Source organism: Calidris pugnax, unplaced genomic scaffold (assembly GCF_001431845.1).
Source record: "Calidris pugnax isolate Ruff unplaced genomic scaffold, ASM143184v1 scaffold20, whole genome shotgun sequence".
Lineage (NCBI taxonomy): Eukaryota > Metazoa > Chordata > Aves > Charadriiformes > Scolopacidae > Calidris > Calidris pugnax.
In genome coordinates, this window is record NW_015094510.1 from 20,059,678 (window position 1) to 20,080,501 (window position 20,824).

General features: G+C 38.8%; 1 protein-coding gene across 4 annotated transcripts in view; it reads left to right on the forward strand.

Moving 5' to 3' along the window:
- The window catches only part of DCLK1 (doublecortin like kinase 1), a 247,491-nt gene that overhangs the window by 145,945 nt on the left and 80,722 nt on the right, over positions 1-20,824 (forward strand). The window lies entirely within an intron of this gene.

Here is a 20,824-nt window from a genome sequence, read left to right on the forward strand (position 1 = left end):
CAGAGTAAGAAAAGAAATAATAAAACCAACATAATTAAAAACAACCCTAAAATATCATTGCAGAAATGTGTATGATGATTTATTTAGGAAAATATGAGAAAAATATGAATTCTTGTTAGAAGCTTTGTGTATGACCAAATATAATCCAAGAGGAACGTCCTCAACTATTATTGTTGTAGACCCTTTGTGGTAATTGAATTTAAATCAAGATGTCAAAGCTAAGAATGGGCACTAAAGTGTGCATATTAAACATCTGCTGTTTTCAAAAAGAAATCTAAAAGTATTTGGAGAGTGAAATAAACTGTGAAAAGTCCTTTCTCTTTTAAGACATTTAATCCTCTAGATGATATTTGTACATTTGAAAATATATCAAGGCCAATTATTTATGGAAACCATAAAATGTAAGATAAAGAATATGGTATTAAAAGAAGGCTAACTATCTGCTAAACCAACTCAGTCAGTTTCTTCCAGGTACTCAATATGATGTACAGCTAGAAAGTTATGGAAATTAGAAAGAAATTGGGGTAAAAGTTTTGTAAAAATGACAGTTAAAAAATCGGTAGGACTGGCTTGCTGCTTGGTTTGCTTTTATGGCATACTTTGAGAATAAATTTTCTTTTTTGATGTATATGCTAAAAGAATCCTTTGCTGCAGTCTCTGTCCATTGCTTCCTGGAATTTGAGGATTAAATACATAGCTGTTCTTCATATGGGTTTATTTTAACAAAGCTGCAAAATTACTAGGTTTTTTACCAGTAAACCTGAAGAAAAATTACCCAGCTTAAGGAAGGTAAGGCTTCACTAGGATGGGTGCAGGGCTTTTCATTACTGTGTGCAACATGCCTCTTCTCACTTCAGGTCATGCAACTGATAGTACTTGAGGTGAGTCTCATGATGTGAATCTGGGTCCTTTATCTATTAAGAGCTTAAACCAATTGGTTAGTATTCTTTCCATGTAAGATGAAAAAGGGGAAAACAGATAAGACTGTCCTTTGTCTCCTTTGTTGCTTGGTAGATTGTAAAATAAATCCAGATAAGTGAAGCATAAGGCTTTTACTTTATGTAGGTGTTCTCCATTTCTATAGTACCAATACAGTAAAATCACCACATATTTTCCCACCCCCTACGTACATAAAGAAAAAATAGCTTATGCCTGAGATGTAAAATTAATCTTGTGGAGATCAGCAGCACGCTGCTATGCTGAAATTCTATTGCTTCCATAGAGATTCATTTTCCATTTCAAATTGCTAGGGGAGCCATAAAATATTTAGATACCTACGTATGTAGAAATCTTTTGTTGGATACAATTGTGTCCAGATATAGATCTGCAGTTAACTTTGGAGACTGGATCTATGCAGATTTAAATTAAAAAAAAAACAAAACAACCAACAAACCAATACTAAGATATAAAATTAATGTTATATTACTTTCCATATTATTTAAACTGACCTTCAGATTAAAATGAAATTAATTGCTCATTTGCCATAATAATAAAAAGCAATGTGTTGTATTAAACCAAGGCTAGATGTAGAATTCTATTGATTGAAAAGGCTTCCTCACCAAGCTGAGCTGGAGAAACAATGCACATGTCTTATATAACTTCTCCAGGTTATATTAGCTCCTGTGTTATGTCCGTGGTGCAGTTTAGCAATAGAAAATGTAGCATACACTCTCTTGAGATACATCAGTGTGTGGAAATTGGTGCAGAAATAGACAAAGATAACAGATCAGAGTAAATGCTTTATAGTCTTCTTTGAACTACAGTCCATCCACAAAAGCCTTGCAGAAATTCTCTCATGGAAAGGGAGAATTTCTTCCCAGATTTGTCCCTGCCTGTGTAGGTAAGATTCTATTTCTGCCTTTCCCCTCCAGTATAGGAGGCGCAGAGGAAGTCCCTGTTGCTGTGACAGTTAGCTGCTACATACTTTACCAAGACTCTGGTATTGGTGGTAGAACTTCACACATCCAAGTGATGTGTTTAAAATTCTGTCCCCAGGAATCACAGTTCTCCATCTGACTCCTTGACTTTCTCCTGTCCTGGCTCCCATGCGCTCACCTCTCCTGTCTTAAGAAAAGTTTAATGTTTCCTGTGAATTTTCTTCAAACAAAGAGTCCATTATTTAATCCAGTGCACCCAGATGTTCCAGTTGGACCCTGGGAGGGGGTGGGGGGTGAAGAGGAAGCAAGAATCAGAAACAGTAAAACTTTCATAAATGGCTGTTCTGTTGTTATGTCTTTTGAAAATAGAGTATGTGCCCGCTGCGTTCCATAAACACATGCATTGCATTAGGTACAAGCCAACGCATTTCATTCAAGCAGATCTAAATATTAGAGGGAGACCAGCACAAGGAGTTATGGTTACAGGGAAAAATAGGGGGAAGAAGAAAGAGTTCTGCCTGGTTGAGTGAGTAATAACTTTATTGGTAGATATTTATAGGGTAATATTGAAAGAGCAAACAAATATAAGTCATCTAATTAGGAAATTGAGAAAAAAAAATAAGAATGAAAAGAGAGGAACCGAAGAAGATGTATACAGCAACTGCTGTAAAAGCGGCTGTTGAATTGCTCTTCATAATGAAGAAAGGGCAGCACAGTATCTGGTTTACACAAGGTTTCTCTCAAGTTACCAAATGCAATAGTTGTGCCAGTGTAAAACTGGGAATTGTATTTGTGTTTATTGTGTGTATTTGTGTGCAAAAGTTCTGAGCAGATGTTTGTAATAGTTTTTCATTAATGGATGTATAACCCTTTCTCATAAAATTATTATGTTATGCTCACCCACAATGAATTAAAATAAAACATATCAGTCAGTGTATGTGTGTATGCTGCCATATCAATAATAATTTGCAGGATGACAGAGATTGTTTCAACTGCCTAATTCAATACGGGAAGTCAGTGAGGTCGTAAATCATGGAACAAATTATCTTTTATCTTAGAAGAGAGTGAAAACACTGTGGTTAGATTTATGTGAATGGACATATGCTCTTGCACCTAGCTGTTCTGAAAGCAAATTAGTCAAACAGTTTTCCATACGGATACACTTGAATTTTCAAATCAGTAGTTATAACAGCATTTCTACTTTTTAGGGGTCCTTCTTCATTTTTTGTCATCGTGCGACTCATTAAATGCATAGATTATTTTAAACCCCTTTAAATTCCAGTACTTTTTTTATTCTAAATAATTTGCTTGGCTAGCAGACTTTAAAGTTTGCATAGGCAAGCAATTTCAGTAGCTTGAAAAAGTAATCGCACATCAGCTCAGCTGTAGCAATTGTCCATGTGCACATAATTTAATCTTTTTCTATTCAGCCAAGCCATGTTGCACTAACTCACTTTTACCATGCATATATGCAGATAATTGCTGTGACTCAGCTGACACTCAGTGACTTGGTAAACTGCAGTAACCTGATCATCTGCTTGAGCCCCCCCCCCCCATTACTGTTTAAAACAGACCAAACAAAGTTTTTTCGTTTCTTTTGCTTTTTAAAAATACCTTTTCTTTTTTTATTAGGCATGGGTTCATTTTTTTTTTTTTTTTTGGTGTGTGTGTGGTTGGATAGGCCAGGTTCTGCACATTAATTTGGGGCCACGAACCGAGAGGGGTTACAAAGACCTGTGTCCACAGCTGCGGCTCGCACCGCTGTGAAAAAAGAAGTCAAATCCCCTTCTCTGTCAGAGACACGGGGAGCGAGGGAACTCATCAGCGAGCTCAGCACAGACGAGCACTTTGGAGCCACGAAACAATCTCCTGCCCACATGGGAGTCTGCAGGAAAGGGTGGGAGGTTGACGGCTTTTTGGATCTGGCCCCATTTCATCTTAATCTGCTCTGGCTCCTGATCTTTTCAAAGTCTCCCCATTGTGCGTGTGATTTCTGCTAAACACGCAGAGAAATTTTTAAGATCAAGACCATATGATATAGCAAGATTAATCTACCCTTTGGCCTTCACCTCTCCCTCCCACTGGGGGAGAGGTTTGGTTCTGCTAATTTGTCATGTTACTTTTTTTTTCTCCTGCCATCATTTTTTTCCTCCTCATGGTTCACCTAAATTGGGGATTTTGGCCCAAACACTCTCAGCGTATAATGAAGATAAATAGAATTCTTCATGTCCGCTACATGAATTTTGAAGACATCATTGTTTATTTCACCCAGTTTTAATGTGGAGAATTTGTAACTCATTTGTAGAATATAAGTGTTTTTTCACTTTTATTATATATTGTGGCTGAGTGAATCCCTGTAGGTCTGTGAAGCAGATGTGTTAGTACAGCCGGTACAACAGCTTCATTCCTTCCCTCATCTTCTGCAATGCAGTCAAGTTTCGAATTGTTATGATATGCAGTAATTAAATATGAATAAATAAAATATCACCAGATAATGAATCTGCAGTCCCCTCTGTCATGTTAAATCATTGATGAGGTGCCTGTGAGTAGGAACTGTGGCTGATGATGTCTTCTGCCTCAAGTCTGTGATTAGTTTTGGGAGCATTTGTGTAAATTTTTCCTTCATCTTTGCATCAATAGCCAGAAAAAAACCTTTTGCCTCAATAAAATATATTTGGATCATTATATCCTCCTGCCTCATAAATCCATTCCTTTCATGTCTTCCGACACCTGAATAATAACTGGAAGTGGACCAGTTTTGCAGATAACAACTACGTAATTTAATTGTGTTGCCTTGTTAGGTATCAATATGTAATTTGCAAGCTTGTTAGAAAAAAGAGTTAGGGTTTGGAGAATAGATGCAGAGTACCTCTATGTATCTAGAGTACCTCTATGTATCTATTTCTGTTTTTAAATTCATATCTACCCCATAAAAATACTAATTTCAGTGAAGGAACGGAAGAAATAATGAACAAAATGGAAATCTTTGTTTGCGTTTGTCTGTTTCAAAGCAGCCCAGATGTTAATCCAGGTATTTTAGACACTACAAGCCCTACTCTGTTGGAAATAAGGTATGAATTCAATACTTATGCTCTTCTGAAAACTCCTCCTGTCGCCATAATGGCTTTCAACCCATCTAAAACATTGCTTCCATAATTATCTGTATTACTTTTATAGATAAAAATATCTCAGATTTATAATACTTAATTTCAGACTCTATTGTTTGCACTGTAGCACTCTCACCCATAGAATATCTAGCTTATAAGTTACAAGAAAGCTGTCACTGGGTTTCATCAGATGTGGGTATTAGGGGACGGCGCTCCTCGTTGAGCAGGAAGGCAATTTGTCCATCAGGTTGGCTACTTTAAAAGGCGCTGCTTGTTTGAAATGGTTCAGGGAGCTGGAATGCTGCTGCTCTTCTTCAGCTGTTTCAGTTGGTCACTTAGGATGTATAGCTCAGTCCATCAAGCGTTCCTTGCTCCTGGCTCTAGGCCGTAACTGCTGCAGAACACCATTGTCCAGTCACAGTCTGTAGGGTGACAGGTTGGGGCTGGACAATCAAAGTACTTGAGGGTTTGGTTTATCGTGTTCTCTTGTGATTTATCATTGCATTGGCACTGATTTCTCCTTATAATACTTGTATCTTTTTTCCAGTGTTTCTTGATTTTTTAGAATTACTTTTCCTTAAAGCAGTGCCTCTGGTACTCTGCTTTTATATATTGATGAACTGCACCCTCTGTCACATAAAGATAGCATGGAATGTAATAATTAGGAAAGAAATTGGACTGGGACTGATTATTTTTCTTCAGTACCATCAACGGAATCCCTGTTAGTACTAGGGATGCCCATGTGAGAGTTAAATAAACCCTCTTACGCAGTCAAGCAGTCTGTTGCAGCAGTACAGAATTTAACATCTGCTAATTTACCTTTCTCAGCTCCATTTTCACATAGGTAGGTTGCTACCAGTACTCAAGTTAAATCATGGATGGTACCTCCAGATCTCTACGCAGCAGTCACAGGGTAAACATACCTCATTAAAAACCTCCCATTTGTTCCGAGTATTCTTTCAGCACAGGAAAAACACGCCTGATCTACACAACAGAGTTTTGGCATCCGGAATTACCTTTTATCTCCACAGGTTTGCATGCAGGCACATGTAAATGTGGAGTAAGCAAACAAAGCCCAGCTTGTGGCACCTAAATGGAACCACATGCCGCAAACCTCAGCCAGCAGCGCAGCTGCCAGCAGAGCCTCAGCGTGCACGCATCCCAGGAGCAATGTCAGCAGCTGCGAGCCCAACAACATTTCTGGCGGTGATGTTTCCCAGTTTAGGCCTGGCCACGCTTTACATCTCTTGCCCATCTGTTTGTTTTGCATTGTGTTACATCATCCCGATTGCAATAGCTAAACTATAAAATCATCGGGGGATCATGCAGAGGGGGAAGTTGCCTTGTGCGGGTCGCCTCAGGGAGAGCTTTCTATTCATAGGAGTTGGTGTCAGAGAAAGTGCAGAGGCTTTTTTTTTTTTTTTTTGTGGGAGGAACAGACATATGGGAACCCAGGACTGACACTGACAAAACCACACGGAGGTTAGAAGCAAATTGGAAAGTTAGGGCAAGGATGTTTTGTTTCCAGTATTTCTACATTTCAGTTACAAAGCAGATTTGTGATGTTCTTGAAGAGCTTCCTGGGTTCCAGATACCAGTAGAATGGAAAACAGGAATTCTAGGGACTATATTCTACCATTGACATTGTTGCCTAATTCAGTATTTGTGACTTTGCTGTGTATGTGCTTAAGCTTTCAAGAGAGGAGTCACATTTTTCTCTAAGAATATCTAGAGGAAAATAGTAGTATGTCCTGTGAATAAACGTGGATTTTAAGTTAACTTGGTTTCGGTTGCGATTGGAATTCTTTGCATTTGTTTTTTGAAAATATTCGTGTTAAAAAAAGACTATATTGGGATGACTTTTCAGAAGAAATTGTCTTTTTGAGCATATTTATAGAAAATAAATTATTAAACATTGGCTTTGGATCAGGTCTTTACTGGTAGCTGTTCATTATCTGTTCAGAAACAGTTTTTGAGTGTTGCATCCCTTCTGAGGCTAGGAATACTCTTACTTTTAAATACTGAATAATCCCAAACTTCTAAATGCATGTTTTACAGAAGTGAGACTTTAAATACAGAACATATCTAAGAAAATTATGAGTGACTCACAAAGAATAATATGGGAGAACTTGTTAAATTAATTATTTTTTCATCTTTCAGAGTTGCTACATGACTTCAACTCAAAAGCAGCCCAGTGTTTTGTCAAGCCGTATGACATCCCTCTTCAAGCACTTTGTAGAATTTCATCTTTATTCTTAAAAAAGTTAGCAATGGGTATGGCTCCACATTTTAATTTAAAATTAATGGAGGAAATGCATTTTAGAGGTGTTTAGAGGTGTTTCCTGGACATCACCTTCCAGAACAAAAAAATATGTGGGTCAAAGAATTCAAAAAATTAGATACCCCTACGAAACATTCTTACATACTACAATGTTAGGCTTAGCATACTTTGTCAATTATATTAATGTGTCTCATGGCATGGAAGAAGCTCAGCTCAAAGTGGAATTGTCTAATTTGAAATAAATTTGTGCAGCCTAGTAGTGAAATAATTTTACAAAAGATGACTCTAAAAACAACAATCCACTGAAAGGTTAGATACTATCAGAAATGATACCTGTAATTTTAAAAGGTAGTGTATAAAACACTGCTTCCAACAATAACCTAACTGAATGTGTGTAAATATAGTCATATTTATACATATTTAGCATTCTTCGGTCCCCCTTTGCCTCCCACTGCTTGTTGATTATCATTTAAGCATTAGCTACATATTAAGCTGTGATCCTTGCTTCAAATGTTTACAGTACAAACTGCTTCAGAAGATGGTGTGGGCCAACATGTTTTCGGTTGGTTGGCTTTTATTTTCTTTTTTTAATGACAGCTTTTCTTGAACCGGGCTAGCATGTGTGATTGCTGGTTTTATTTTGTTTTTTCATCTGGACTTGCCTATATATTGGCTTAAGAATAAAAAATGTGTTTCTAGATCAGACTGAGTTGTGGAAGAGAAAGATAGAGCCAGGCCTCCTTAAGCACCTCTAGCATCATGAAATCAGTTTAGAGCTGTCTAATTAGAGTAAAAAAGGTTATAACCAATGAAGTTGATAAGAAACAGCTTCTCTCAATACTGTTCCGTCACATAGCTGATTTGGAAATAATACGTACATCTTAATGGTAGAAGAAAACGTTAGCCAACAAGATTGAGTTGTCCATGAAGGAGAAAGTCTGAGTTTTTTGGGAGATGTCAATTCTGCTAATGCCTTGCCAAGAGAAATTCTTAGAGCTAATCAGCCTGGCTTTTGAAGACAAATGAAAGATTTATATCTCAATAGTCGCCCCACTCAGGAAATTATAATAATTTTAATTCATCCATTAAGTAAGCACTTTTCCCTTGCTAAAATGTTCTTGGACTTTCAGTTTTACATTAGAGTGCCTCTCTTCCTTACCTTTCAGCTAAATCCAGACAGAAGTGCTGACAGTGAAAAAACTTTTGAGTACCTGCAAGTCGTACTAGGAAGACTTAATCAAAAGATTCATAGAAGAGATCTGAGAGGTCCCCAGGGAGGACCTGCTGTCCCTAAACTTACTTTACAGGTTTTTGGCTAAACTGTTTGTATGAAGTTATAGTTAGGGAAGTTCAACAAGTCCTCCACATGATGTGTTCCAGCACTTCCTTATCCTTGCAGCTGAAAACAGGTTTCCTTATGTCTGAATAATCTACCTTTTAGAAACTTAAAATCACTATTCTTTGTCCTATCTGTGATGCAACTAATAGTCGGATTTTTTTTTCTTCTTGTTGGCAATCTATTAAGTAATGAAGGCTTCTATGTTGTCTCATCACTTCTTTTCTAAACTAAAGAACCCATTTGTATTAGTTATCCTTTATTGGTCACATTTCCTAGACTCATGATCTTTCTTGGTATTCTCTCAGCCTTCTGAAAGTGAAAGCCTTGTTTCTAAATGGGAAACACAAAAGTGGATTTGTTGTGCTATTGTAGCCCTGAGGAGAGCAGAATAATTCAGGTGTCTTCCACAGAGTGCTCCTGTTCATACCAGCGTGATGATGATTCCTTTTGCTCAGCAGTATGCTTCAGATTCAGCATGTGATCCACTGCAGAGCTTATGTCCCTCTTTGCAAACTGCTGTTTAGCATTTATGCAACTGATTCTTGTAGTGAGTTGGCTTTTACCTTTATTCTGTTGCTTATTCTTTCCTGGTTGTAGTACTTCGGACTTGTTGAGTTCTATCTGTTTTTTTCTGATGACTTCTCCAGTTTTCAGGATTCTTCTAAGTGCCATTTATGTTCTTCTACAATACTTACAGCTTTACCTATGGTAGTGTCATCTCCAGATCTAAAATGCATACTCGGCTTATTAATAAAAATATTGATTGGTATACGAGGCTCAGAAGCGAAACTCTGGTGAGCTCCTCACCTCATTCTCTCCTAGTTTGAGAGTAAACCATTGGTAACTACTCTGGTTTGGTTTTCCAATACCCACCTTAAAAGCAGTTGCTGTAGACGATATTGTCTTAAATTGTGGCTTGGATTTCAAAATCCCAACTAGAAAAGTTTATCATCTCTTCTGCCCCCTCTGTTACAGTGTCATAGAAAGGCTACTTTGACACAATTCGTTCTTCAAAAAACAATGTAGACTATTATATATCATTTTGATGGCTTGTAAGCTTCAAATGGTTTATTTCCTGTATTGTTTGGTATTGTCACAGAATCACCGAATGGTTGAGGTTGGAAGGAACCTCTGGAGGTCATCTGCTCCAACCCTCCTGCTCAAGCAGGACCACCTGGAGCCAGCTGCCCTGGATCATGTAGAGACACCTTTTGAATATCCACAAGGCTGGATACTCCACCACCTCTCTGGGTGACCTGTGGCAGTGCTCAGTCATCCTTATGGTGAAAAAGTGTTTCCTTATGTTCAAAGGGAACCTCCTGTTTTTCAGTTTGTGCCCGTTGCCTCTGGTCTTGCCACAAGTGGAAAGAGAGCCTGGCTCTGCCTGCTTTATACCCTCCCTTTGGATAATTTTTTCCGGAATCTCAAGTTAGGCTGACTGTTCTGCAACTTCCAGTTTTCTGCTTTATTCTATTCTTAAAGATCCGCGCTTTCTTTGACTTTTCCTAGTCTCTTGGACCTTTACTTGTCCTTCACAGTTCTCAAAAAATCATAGAATCATAGAAGTGCCTACCCATTGCCTGAGTTGGAAGGGACCTTTCAGATCATCTAGCCCAACATTCAACCTACCACTGACAAAAAGCTATCACTATACCATGTCTTTAAACACTATGTCTACCCATCTTTTAAATACCACCAGGGATATTCATCTGTTTTTAATGGCTAGCTTATATTTGTATGTCCTTTTTTAAGGCAAGACTCCTTGCTAATCTAACCAATTAGCTGTATAAGGGTCCTGGGAATTTGGCTTGTGCTTAACCGTTGTGCCTATAATCTCTATCCCAGCATAGCGTATTTTGTTTATTTGAAGAAGAGAAAAAGGCTTTTAAAACTTAATACTGCACAATAAAGTTGTTAAACTGATAATTGCATTATAAATATGCAGATTTACTTGAGAAAAAGCATCAAAGCAGAAATAAATAGGGCATTCGGGTTAAATACATATTTTCTCCTTCACTACAAATCAGTTACACAGAAAAATCCGTAACTGCAGGAGACACGGTTAAAGCATGTTAAAAGTTAACTGTTTTGAATGGATGTTTCTCAGTGATACCTTTAGCTGATGCTTTCCATGTGAAGCCAGTGTTCTCCAAATGGGGAATTTTTGCTTTTCTAACTGCAGAGCTTGTGAACTTCCAAAAGAGTAATTTGAAATGGAAGACAGTTGAAAACAAGTGATAGTCTTCTGACAGCAAGTAGTGGTATTAAAACCCCAGAATGTGTTAGTCTGCAACTAACACATTCTCTTCTCTTGGTCACTTCTCTTGGGCTGGAATAAAAGAAAAAAATATGATGGAATCCCCATGTCCTTGAAATTTAGGATGATGTTAATATTTACCATATGGATTGAATAGGAGGTCTGTTTATTCTCAAAGTAAAGAGCAAGATGATTTTTAATAGGTAATATGACAAATATTACCTCTTTGTGCTGAAAAGGAAAGCAAGCCATTGATCTTGCTGAACAGAAAAGTTAAGAACTAATGACTTTGTACCATCCTCTCATTTCATCTCCAACCGCATGAATAAAACAATGCCAAGAAAAATGCCATCCAAATTGTGCAGATAAAGTAAGGCACTTCAGTGATGAATTTTTCCCCTGACTTCACCAGGGATATTTGGGGGTTATCTGCTGTTAGAGCATATGCTCAGTGAAATAGCTTTTGTCACAGAAAGAAGAAGAAAGCCGTAAGCAAAGGCAGGACACGTTTCTTTGTTTCATGAAGAATAATGCTGAGGCCATAAATGAAAATATTACAGTTGATTGAATTTGTAATCAGTTGTGTCATCTTAACCATCTCCACTTAAAAGGAACTTTCTGATACTTTGGTCAGTGCAGATAGTGTGTTAAACCTGCAAAAGTATGGAGAGGGTTCAAAATATAGGGGCAAACTAATGAACATTTATATTAGCATTGGAACGACTTGGACAAAGGACATTGAGCAAACAGTGATAAAATCTCTGGAAGTGAAGCAGAGTATGTGGCAAGGCACATGATAAAAATTACATGTGTGCTAGTGGTGTGGTTTTGCTAATGACAAATATAATTCATATTTCAACTTGGTCTTCAAGTTTCTCAAAAATAATTTCAGATAATGCAATTTCTTTCAGAAATTAATACTGTACGCATTCAAATTCAGCCACATGGATTCACTAGGAAATATTTCAGATTTGTTTAGGCAAGCAGGTTTTGAAGAAGTCTTCTAATTTTGGCTGCCACAAATGCAGACCTGGAAAATAATTAGATATTGTGCCTTGCCAGAGACGCTGTTGCAGTGATTAAAAACAGTTTTTAACTCCTTCTTATCACTGCTGTGGGTGGAATTTTTCATGATGGCAAATTTCTTCTCTGTTGGAAAGTAAAATTTAACATCATAGTGTTTATATAGATAAAATATTAACATGGAGGTTTGTATGAGATGATTCTGACAAAAAGGTTAGCACTTGGAGAAGGCAAGAAGATAAAATCCATACACAGTAAGATCATGAAATGCAGCAAAAATCCTGTGTTACTGTTTGTATCTCCATCCAAAGATACTGCTTCTAATTAGGGTATGTTCACCAGTACTGAAAATCTATAATTTATATCTGGTCATTCATGAGTTAGATTCACCTTTTCTAACTTACAGATTCCTAAGACAGGTGACAGAAATGAAGATGTTCCATTGACAGCAGAGGACCATGGGATGAATAGTTCATATTTATGATTCATATGTTTAGCTACCTAGTACTAGATAAGTTCAGTCCTCCCAACAGTGTCTTTAAGTTATGTAGACAGGAGCATGTTTGAAGATAAAGTAAGAAATACTTGAAAAAACATCTTGATTATACATAAAAACTACCTTTTTAGAAAAACTTTCTGGGTAACTTCACTGAATTTAGAAACAAATAAGGACTTTGAAAGTTATACAGTAGAGCAGAATGAGATATTAGCGATAATACAGGAATTCATGAATAACTTCCTTATTTCTAACTTACAAGGCATTTTTGGAGTAGTACATACATCTGGAAGCATTCTTAGGTTGAGTGAAGCTATTTGTGTTTCTAAGAGCTTGCAATATTTTCTATTTTATTGATTTGCAATAAGGCATAGATAGCTTTAATTGTTTGTGGTTTACTGTATGTAGCTTTTGCCTTGTCAGTGAATACTTATCCCATTTTCAGAACTGGAGGATGATTTTTCACATGAAAGAAAATCTAGCTTCTTCTGTATTTTATACCCCAGTCAAACCATGGTTCTTGGCAGAAAAACAAACAAAAAAACAAACAAAAAAACCCACAAGTAGAATTTAGGTATTTGCTACTTCAAATATTTGGGACACAGTTGAAATAGACAAAATTCCTGATCTTTATCATGAGCGGAGGACTGGTTACTGGTAAGAAATCAAATCAAAAGGTAAGATTTCTCAAAAAAACATGCATTTACAGTGACAGATAACTTACTACATGATATAAAACTTGAGGATTTTGTATTCTACACATGCATCACTGTCCATCTGCATCAGGAACGCACTGAGTGGGAAGATATACAGCATAAAATCGAAGTAGACACATCCATGACGATAGAAAACTTGAAATTACTTAAACCTCTGTGAAGCACCCTATATCCCTTTCATCTCTAGAAACTGTGTGATAGTTACCCTTTTGAACATGTTGCAAAAGCAAGCCATAGCTGCCTCTGATTGATCAGTAGGGTTGGGTGAATTGCGGTGTGTATCAATGCCACTAGACAGGATGGTACTGTTTCCCTTTTGCTGAAGAGAGCGAAGTTTAGTACTGCAAACAGAAGATTACTGGTTTTAATTGAAGGCATAAATGCAACTGAAAAGTAAAATCTTATTAGCTGCATTAAGAATTAACAACATGGAACAAATTACTCTTAACATTAAAAACTAAAACCAGTACTGCATTTGGGGTAACGATTTACTGATTGGCCTGAGGACACTGCTGGTGAGGCTAATGTCTTTAAGCAGTGGTAAGAGGTACCAGCCTAAGGCTTAGAGTAAAGTGGCTTACCAACAACCACAGACATCCTTGATCCTCCCTCCTCTCTTATCTGTAGGATACAGCTGTTGCTGAAACCAAGTTAAATGTTCTTGTCTTAGAGAAACAGATTGGCAGGGATACCAAAAAAATAAATATCTATTCCCTACACACAGACCTCAAAAAAGCAACAAGCACAGAGAGTGCGATATTTTAGTCCAGAAAGAACTCAAGAAAGCCATACAGTCAACTTTTGAGTAGCTGACAAGTAAACCTTTTTGATCTCCTGGTAATTTAGATAACTTTTCACAGTCTTGTCTAGGAACACATTAAATTTGTTCATTTTATGACAAATTTATTGCAGATTAGTTACTCTCTGCTGGTTTCTTGCCATTGTAAAATCTAATGAACACAGAAGCTAATGAAACATTTTGGAAATGGAACATCACAGAGCTGGAGACTGGAGGCGTTATGATTCTGCGTGTTAGCATCCCTTAATTGCCTCATGCTTACATTTTATATATTTGACAACAGGAAGAATCAAGAGCTCACAAGTAAATATGTTGGGATTCCTCCTAGTTGTAGCAGTTCCAACTGCTCATTGACACCACTGTGCAATCTCAGGAACTTTGTGTTCCCTATCTTGTCTCTATGGGGTCTCAATAATGTAAAACCATAACCCTGGTATGTTTCCTCTTTTTTTCTTAGCCTTATTGTTGTTAATGTCCATTAAATGCCTCAGACCTCTGTGGTAATATTCCATGCTATAAAAGGACTGCAGTGTTACATTGTTAGTCTCGCTGCTGATCGTCTGTGCTCCTCTCTCTCCTACTTTGTAGTTCTGTCTGTAGTTATACAATAGAACATCTTATTGCAAGATGTTTTGGCTGGAAAAACATTCTTATTTATCCGGTATTCTGAGTTGGAAAGCAGTAAAGCCTGTGATCAGACCTTAAAGTTGACCTTTTGCTTCATATTACCATGGGTATCATCATTTTGTTCCTTTAATCTTAGTCAGCTGATGGTGAGAGGGAAGGACTGTAGCTTCGTGATACATTTCTTTCCTCACTGAACATACTATAGAAACACCTGGTGTTTCTTCTTGGATGAGCATGCCCACAAGAGCGAGAAAGGCAGTATACCTCTCTTCTGTCAGGAGTTCAGATCTATTTCTGACACAGTTTTGGCATCAAAAGAAAATTGGGAAAAAATGCTCTTCTATTTCATGGCTTACTGAGGAGCTGTTGTATAGTTTTCAGAATACTGTTTATGTGGAGAACATATGTATTTATTTCCTAACCAGTATAAATTCTGTGCTGAAAATGCGGTTTTAAAAAACACACATTTTTGTTTTGTTTTCCCTTCCTCTTAACGTACACATAGTTTTCCTACGAAAACAGGCAGATCACGGTAACGTCTTAGAGGAGACAAGCGGTGGTTGTGTGGTTACTGAGTGGGATCTTTCCCTATAGTAAAATTTTCCAAACTAAATGTGACAACAGAATTGCATGCATAAACTGTTCATGGGAGCTGAGACCAGTTTGCAACAAGCAGCATGGTTACGTTCTGCCTGTGGCTGGAAGTCGTTATAGACTCTGTAACTAGTCTTGCCACAGTCTTTGAAGGCATGAGTTGCCTGACCCTGGTGAGTGCAGCACTGAAGGCTTGCCCACATGCTGTGGCCATGCTGTGACCCATGTCATTTATAATAAACTCATAAACCCATAGGAAACATGGCACTTGACAAAATTTACCTTGGGGCTTACAGTGGTGTTTGATCTGACAGGATGTATGCTCATTTGAACTATGACCTTTTAAAACTTCACGACCCGCAACTTTATTTTTGAGAGAAAAAAGAAAATTTTGCCAGAGAAGGTAATAACCAAGCTTAAAAGGGTTTGTACAAATGGAAAAATAGGAAAAGAGAGAAAATTTCTTTGAGAGAGACTAAAGAGAAGAGAGAGTTGCCCTGACAGAAAAGAATGATAACAGCATCCAGGGCTGTATGAACAGGAGTGAAGCCAATAGAGACAGGGGAGTAATTATTCCCATCTACTCACACATGTGAGGCCACATCTGGAATACTGTGTCCAGTTTCAGGCCCACCAGTTCAAGGAAATCATCCCTAAACTGGAGGCAATTAGAGGAGGACCATCATGATGGTGGGGGGCTGGAGCACTTGCCCTGTGAGGAGAGGCTGATGGAGCTGGGCTTGTTTAGCCTGGAAAAGAGATGGGTTCAAAGGGACCTGCCAGCAGCCCCTGGTGCCAATGGGGCAGCATCTCTTTTCCATCAAGAAGATGGAGTTCAGGCTCATCACAGTGATGCATGGCAGGAGGATGAGAGATCAGAGGTATAAATTGAAACGAAGTTCAGACTGGATAAAGAAAAACACTTTCACTGTGATGGCAGTCAGGCACTGAAATGGGTTTACCTGGGGAGGCTCTGTAATCTCCCTCCTTCAGGATTTTCCAAAAACAACTGGACAAAGCCCTGAGTATCACAGAATCTCAGAGTGGTTGAGGTTGGAAGGAACCTCTGGAAGTCATTTGGTCTTGCTCATGCAAGGTCACCTAGAGCAGGTTTCCCAGCACCATTTCTAGACAGCTTTTGAATGTCTCCAAGGACGGAGATTTCACAACCTCTTTGGGCAACCAGTTCTAGTACCCTCACAGTGAAAAAGTTTAGGCAGAACCTCCAATATTTCAGTTTATGCCCATTGTCTCTTGTCCTGTCACTGTAAGCTGCTGAAAAGAGCCTGGCTGTGTCTGCTTTGCACCCTCCCTTATGTACATACATTGATAAGATTCCCCCTGAGTCTTCTCTTCTTTAGGCTGAAGAGTCCCAGATCCCTCAGCCTTTCCCCATATGAGAGATGCTGCAGTCACTTAATCACCTTAATGGCCCTTTGCTGGACTCTTTCCAGTATGTTCATGTGTCTCTTGTACTGGGGAGCCCAGAATTGGACTCTCCAGGTGTGGCCTCACCAGCGCTGAGCAGAGAGGAGGGAAGGATCAGCTCCCTCAGTCTGCTGGCAACACTCCTCCTAATGCAGTCCAGGATACCATTTGCCACCTTTGCAGCAAGAGTACATTGCTGGCCCATGCTCATCTTGTTCTCCACCAGAACACTCTGGTCCTTTTCTGCCAAGCTGCTTTCCAGCTGGGTGCATGGGGTTGTTTCTCCTCAGGTGCAGGACTTTGAACTTCTCCTTGTTCAACTCCCTGAGGTTCATGTCAGTCCATTTCTCCAGCATGTTGAGGTCCCTCTAGATAGCAGCACAACCCTCTGGTGTTTCAGCCACTCCTCCTAGTTTTATGTCATCAGCAAACTTGCTGAGGGCACACTCTGCTGTATTATTCAGATCGTTAATGGACATGTTGACAAAGACTGGTCCCACTGTCAATCCCTGAGGTACACTGCTAGTTACTGGCCTCCAACTAGACTTGATGGCAATGATCACCACTCTGGGTGCAGCCACTGAGACAGTTTTCAGTCTACTTTGCTGTATGCTCACCAAGCCCATACATTAACAGCTTGTCTGTGAGGATCTTATGGGAGATAGCATTGAAAGCCTCACTGAAGTCCAGGTAGACCGTATCCACCACACTCCCCTCATCTACCAAGCCAGTCATTTCATTGCAGAAGGTTATCAAGTTGGTCAAGCATGATTTCCCTCAATGAATCTGTGCTGACTATTTTCTGATTATCTTCTTGTCCTTAATGTGCCTTTAAATGTTTTTCAGGATTCTCTGTTCTGTCACCTTCCCAGGGATCAATGTGAGGCTGATGTGTCTGTAGTTCCCTGGATACTCTTTTCTGCCCTTTTTGAAGATAAGAGTGAGATTTGCTGGGTCTTCAGGTGCCTATTCCAATCACGGTGATCATTTAACGATTATTGAGAGTAACTTCGCAATGACATCAGCCAACTCCCTCAGCACTTGGGACGGTCCTGTGTATCTATATGTCTGCATTGCTTCTAATTCTCTAAATTCTCCAATCTGATCCTCTTCCACCCAGGGTAGGTCTTTCTTTCTCCAGGCTTTCCCTCTGCTTCTGGGACCTGGGATTCCTGAAGACCAGGCTTGGGCTTACTGGTGAAGACCAAGCAATGCAAAGAAAGCATTCAGTCCTTCAGCCTTTTCCAAGTTCTGTGTCACCAGGGCCCCTGACTCATTCAGCAGTGGGTGCACATTTTCCCTAGTTTTCCGTTTTTTCCCAGTGTACGTAAGGAAGCTCTTCTTGTTACACTTGACATCTCCCACCAGATTCAGTGCCAGTTGGGCTCTGGCTTTCCTAGCTGTGTCTCTGCATGCTCAGACATGCTCTATATTCCTTCCTTCTTAGCTGTCCTTGCTTCCACTTTTTGTATGCTTCCTTTTTATGTTTGAGTTTTACCAGGAGCAACTTGTCCATCCTTTCAAACCTCCTGGCATTTTTGCCCAACTTCCTGCTTGTTGAGGTGGAGGAGATAATCCTTGAATATTAGTAAACTTTCTTGGGTCCTCCTCCTTCCAGAGTCTTATGTAATGGGACTCTTCCAAGAAGATCTCTGAAGTATCCAGAATCTGCTCTTAAGAAGTCCAGAATTGTGATCTTGCTTTTTGCCCTGCTCCCTCCTCTCACAATCCTGAACTTCACATCTTATGGTCACTTCAGCCAAGGCTGCCTTCAGCCTTCACATCTCCAATGAGTCCACACTCATTTGTGGCTGTGAACCGAGCATTTCCCCTCACTGGTTTCTCTATCACTTGGGTCAGGAAGTTGTCATTGATGGTCTCCAGGATACTCCTGGACTGTTTATGCCCTTCTGTGTTGTTCCTTAGGTTGGTTGAATTGCCCCCTAAGTGGATTGGGATTGTCAATGTGAGGCTACTTCTAGTTTTGAGCAGGAAATTGGACTAGAGATCTTCTCATGTCTAGCCTGGATTGTCCTATGATCTGTGATGATTGTTTACTTCTCAAATTATCATATGAACATATGATAATCTGCCTTTCTGTTTCAGTGGAGAGATATAATGTACAGCTAACTGTGAAAGGTGGCTTCCTCATGAGATAATATGTCACTAGTATAGGGATACTCAAAAAACAGTTCATGGTGGTACAACCAGCTGCCAGTCTCTCTCTTTCCCAGAGATGATACTACTGCTCCATAGCGTGCGAGCAGGAGCACTTCTTGCTGGGAGAGGAAAAAGATAGTGATAAGATGCAGTTGGCTTCTGCAGTGCAGGTCCTTGCCCATGTGTGACAAACTCCAGATGAAGTTGAATAACCTTTTATTAATTTTTTTTATGATTTCTGAACATGTTGAGTTAAATGATATAAGGGCTCTTTTGAGTATTGACCTAGACAGCATTCTATCAGTAGGATGGAAAAATAACCTGGATGTGCATTTAGTTGCCTCCTTGTTCCTTTTGTACCACTTTCTGCTTCGTCCTTTCTAACGCTGTGAGGGAAAATACACATTCAAATGCAGAATCTTATCTCTAACCCCATTCTAAATCTGGGTGCTTATAAGATATTCAGAGAACTTGAATGAGAATTAATACTTGTAATAAGATGAGAGTTAAGGTTTAGTGCATAGCATGAACTGCAGGAGAGAAATGTGCATAATTTTTTTCTTTATATGTTGGAAACAGGAAACTTTTTACATGGTAAAGTATATTACAGAAAGTAGCTGGCTGTTTTCTTCGTGGACTCTTAAGTTTTTCTACTAAGTAAATGACTATAGTCTAATGGTTTTAGCTTGATTGGGTCATTGAACTTTAGTCTTTCTGCTTGTTGACTGCTAGAATATTCATTTTCCTTTCCGCCTGATTCCTATGAATGCCACCCACACTGGGATTATGTCGTAGTTTTATGAGAGCAAACAAGTTGGCTCTTAGATGCTTGGTCATACTAAATCCTTGTTTACAAGAAAGGTAAAGAACCAGTTTGCATTTGACATGTATAGATGGTTTCTGGAGAAGAAGTTTATGCCAATATATCGATGCAAGGTTCTTGCTGAAGTTACCTAGTGGAATCTAATGGAAAATTTTCACCTGATTCCTGCTGTTTTCAGTTGATAATTTCCTCTTAAACAGAGTAAATGTTTTTCTCCATTCCACTCATTGTTCAGTATAAAAAGAGAATAGTCATCAATGAATCACATAAAATGTCAACAGAAAGAAATTAGCCACTATTGGGCATTAGGAAGGTGGGAGAATTTGGGAAGAAAAGCTTTGGTAAGATCAAGGCATTTCTCTGGTCGTCTCAGCTCTCAGCTGTGCTGGATGTTCCCTCAGTAACGCATCAGTTCTTGCTTCCATTTCCTTCAACAGTTTGATGAAAGACAAACAGTTAGGGCAGCCAAAAGAAATACACTTCATGACATCATTCTCTGGTGGATATGTTTAAGTTAATTAGTTATGCTCAATTTTATTTCTTTGTTCTCTAATCTGTCTAAACTATGTTACAGGCTCCACTGATCATCTGTGAAGACTAAATAATGTGCAGGCTTGTACATGGTATTTTCTGACTAGGGAGAAAAAATTCTTGTTTATTTCTCTTAACCTATGTTAAGGAGCCTTACCCATGGGAAGAAAATGGGGAACAGGTCTAATACAGAGCTAAATGTTTACTAATGTGCTTTTAAACAAGTGAAGTATACTGACATCGTCAGGTGAAGACAGTGTAAACATTGCTGCAGACTTCTAATTGTATATTGGCTAAGGAGTGGAAATCTTTTTATTTTTTTCCCCTGACTGTATAATATGTCTGGTGATTAATTTAGTATCCTTTATGAGTGCAAGACATCAGTGTTATGCACACCAAGTTCTTTCATCCTCAGGCCAAGAACCATTTTGCAGGCGTAATGCAAGAATGCCTACAGAGCTGTGTGGGTGTATATAAACTCTAACCTGAACATCTTGCAGTGTTCTCAAGTGGGAGGGTAATTTTGCCTCTTCATTGATTTTACTGATGTCTCTTATGAGCAAGTAGTGCCATTTCTCTCAACCTGTGATGAATTGCGTGTGCTATACAATGTAGGCTGTTGCTCACCAGAGGATTAAGCAGGAGCAACAAACCTGCTTCACTTTCTTCAAACCTTTCATGAGTGACAGACACCTGCGTCATCTTGCACAGTCTTAACATTTTGATATATAAAAGCAGCATTCTGTTTTTTCTAGAGGAGACTGCC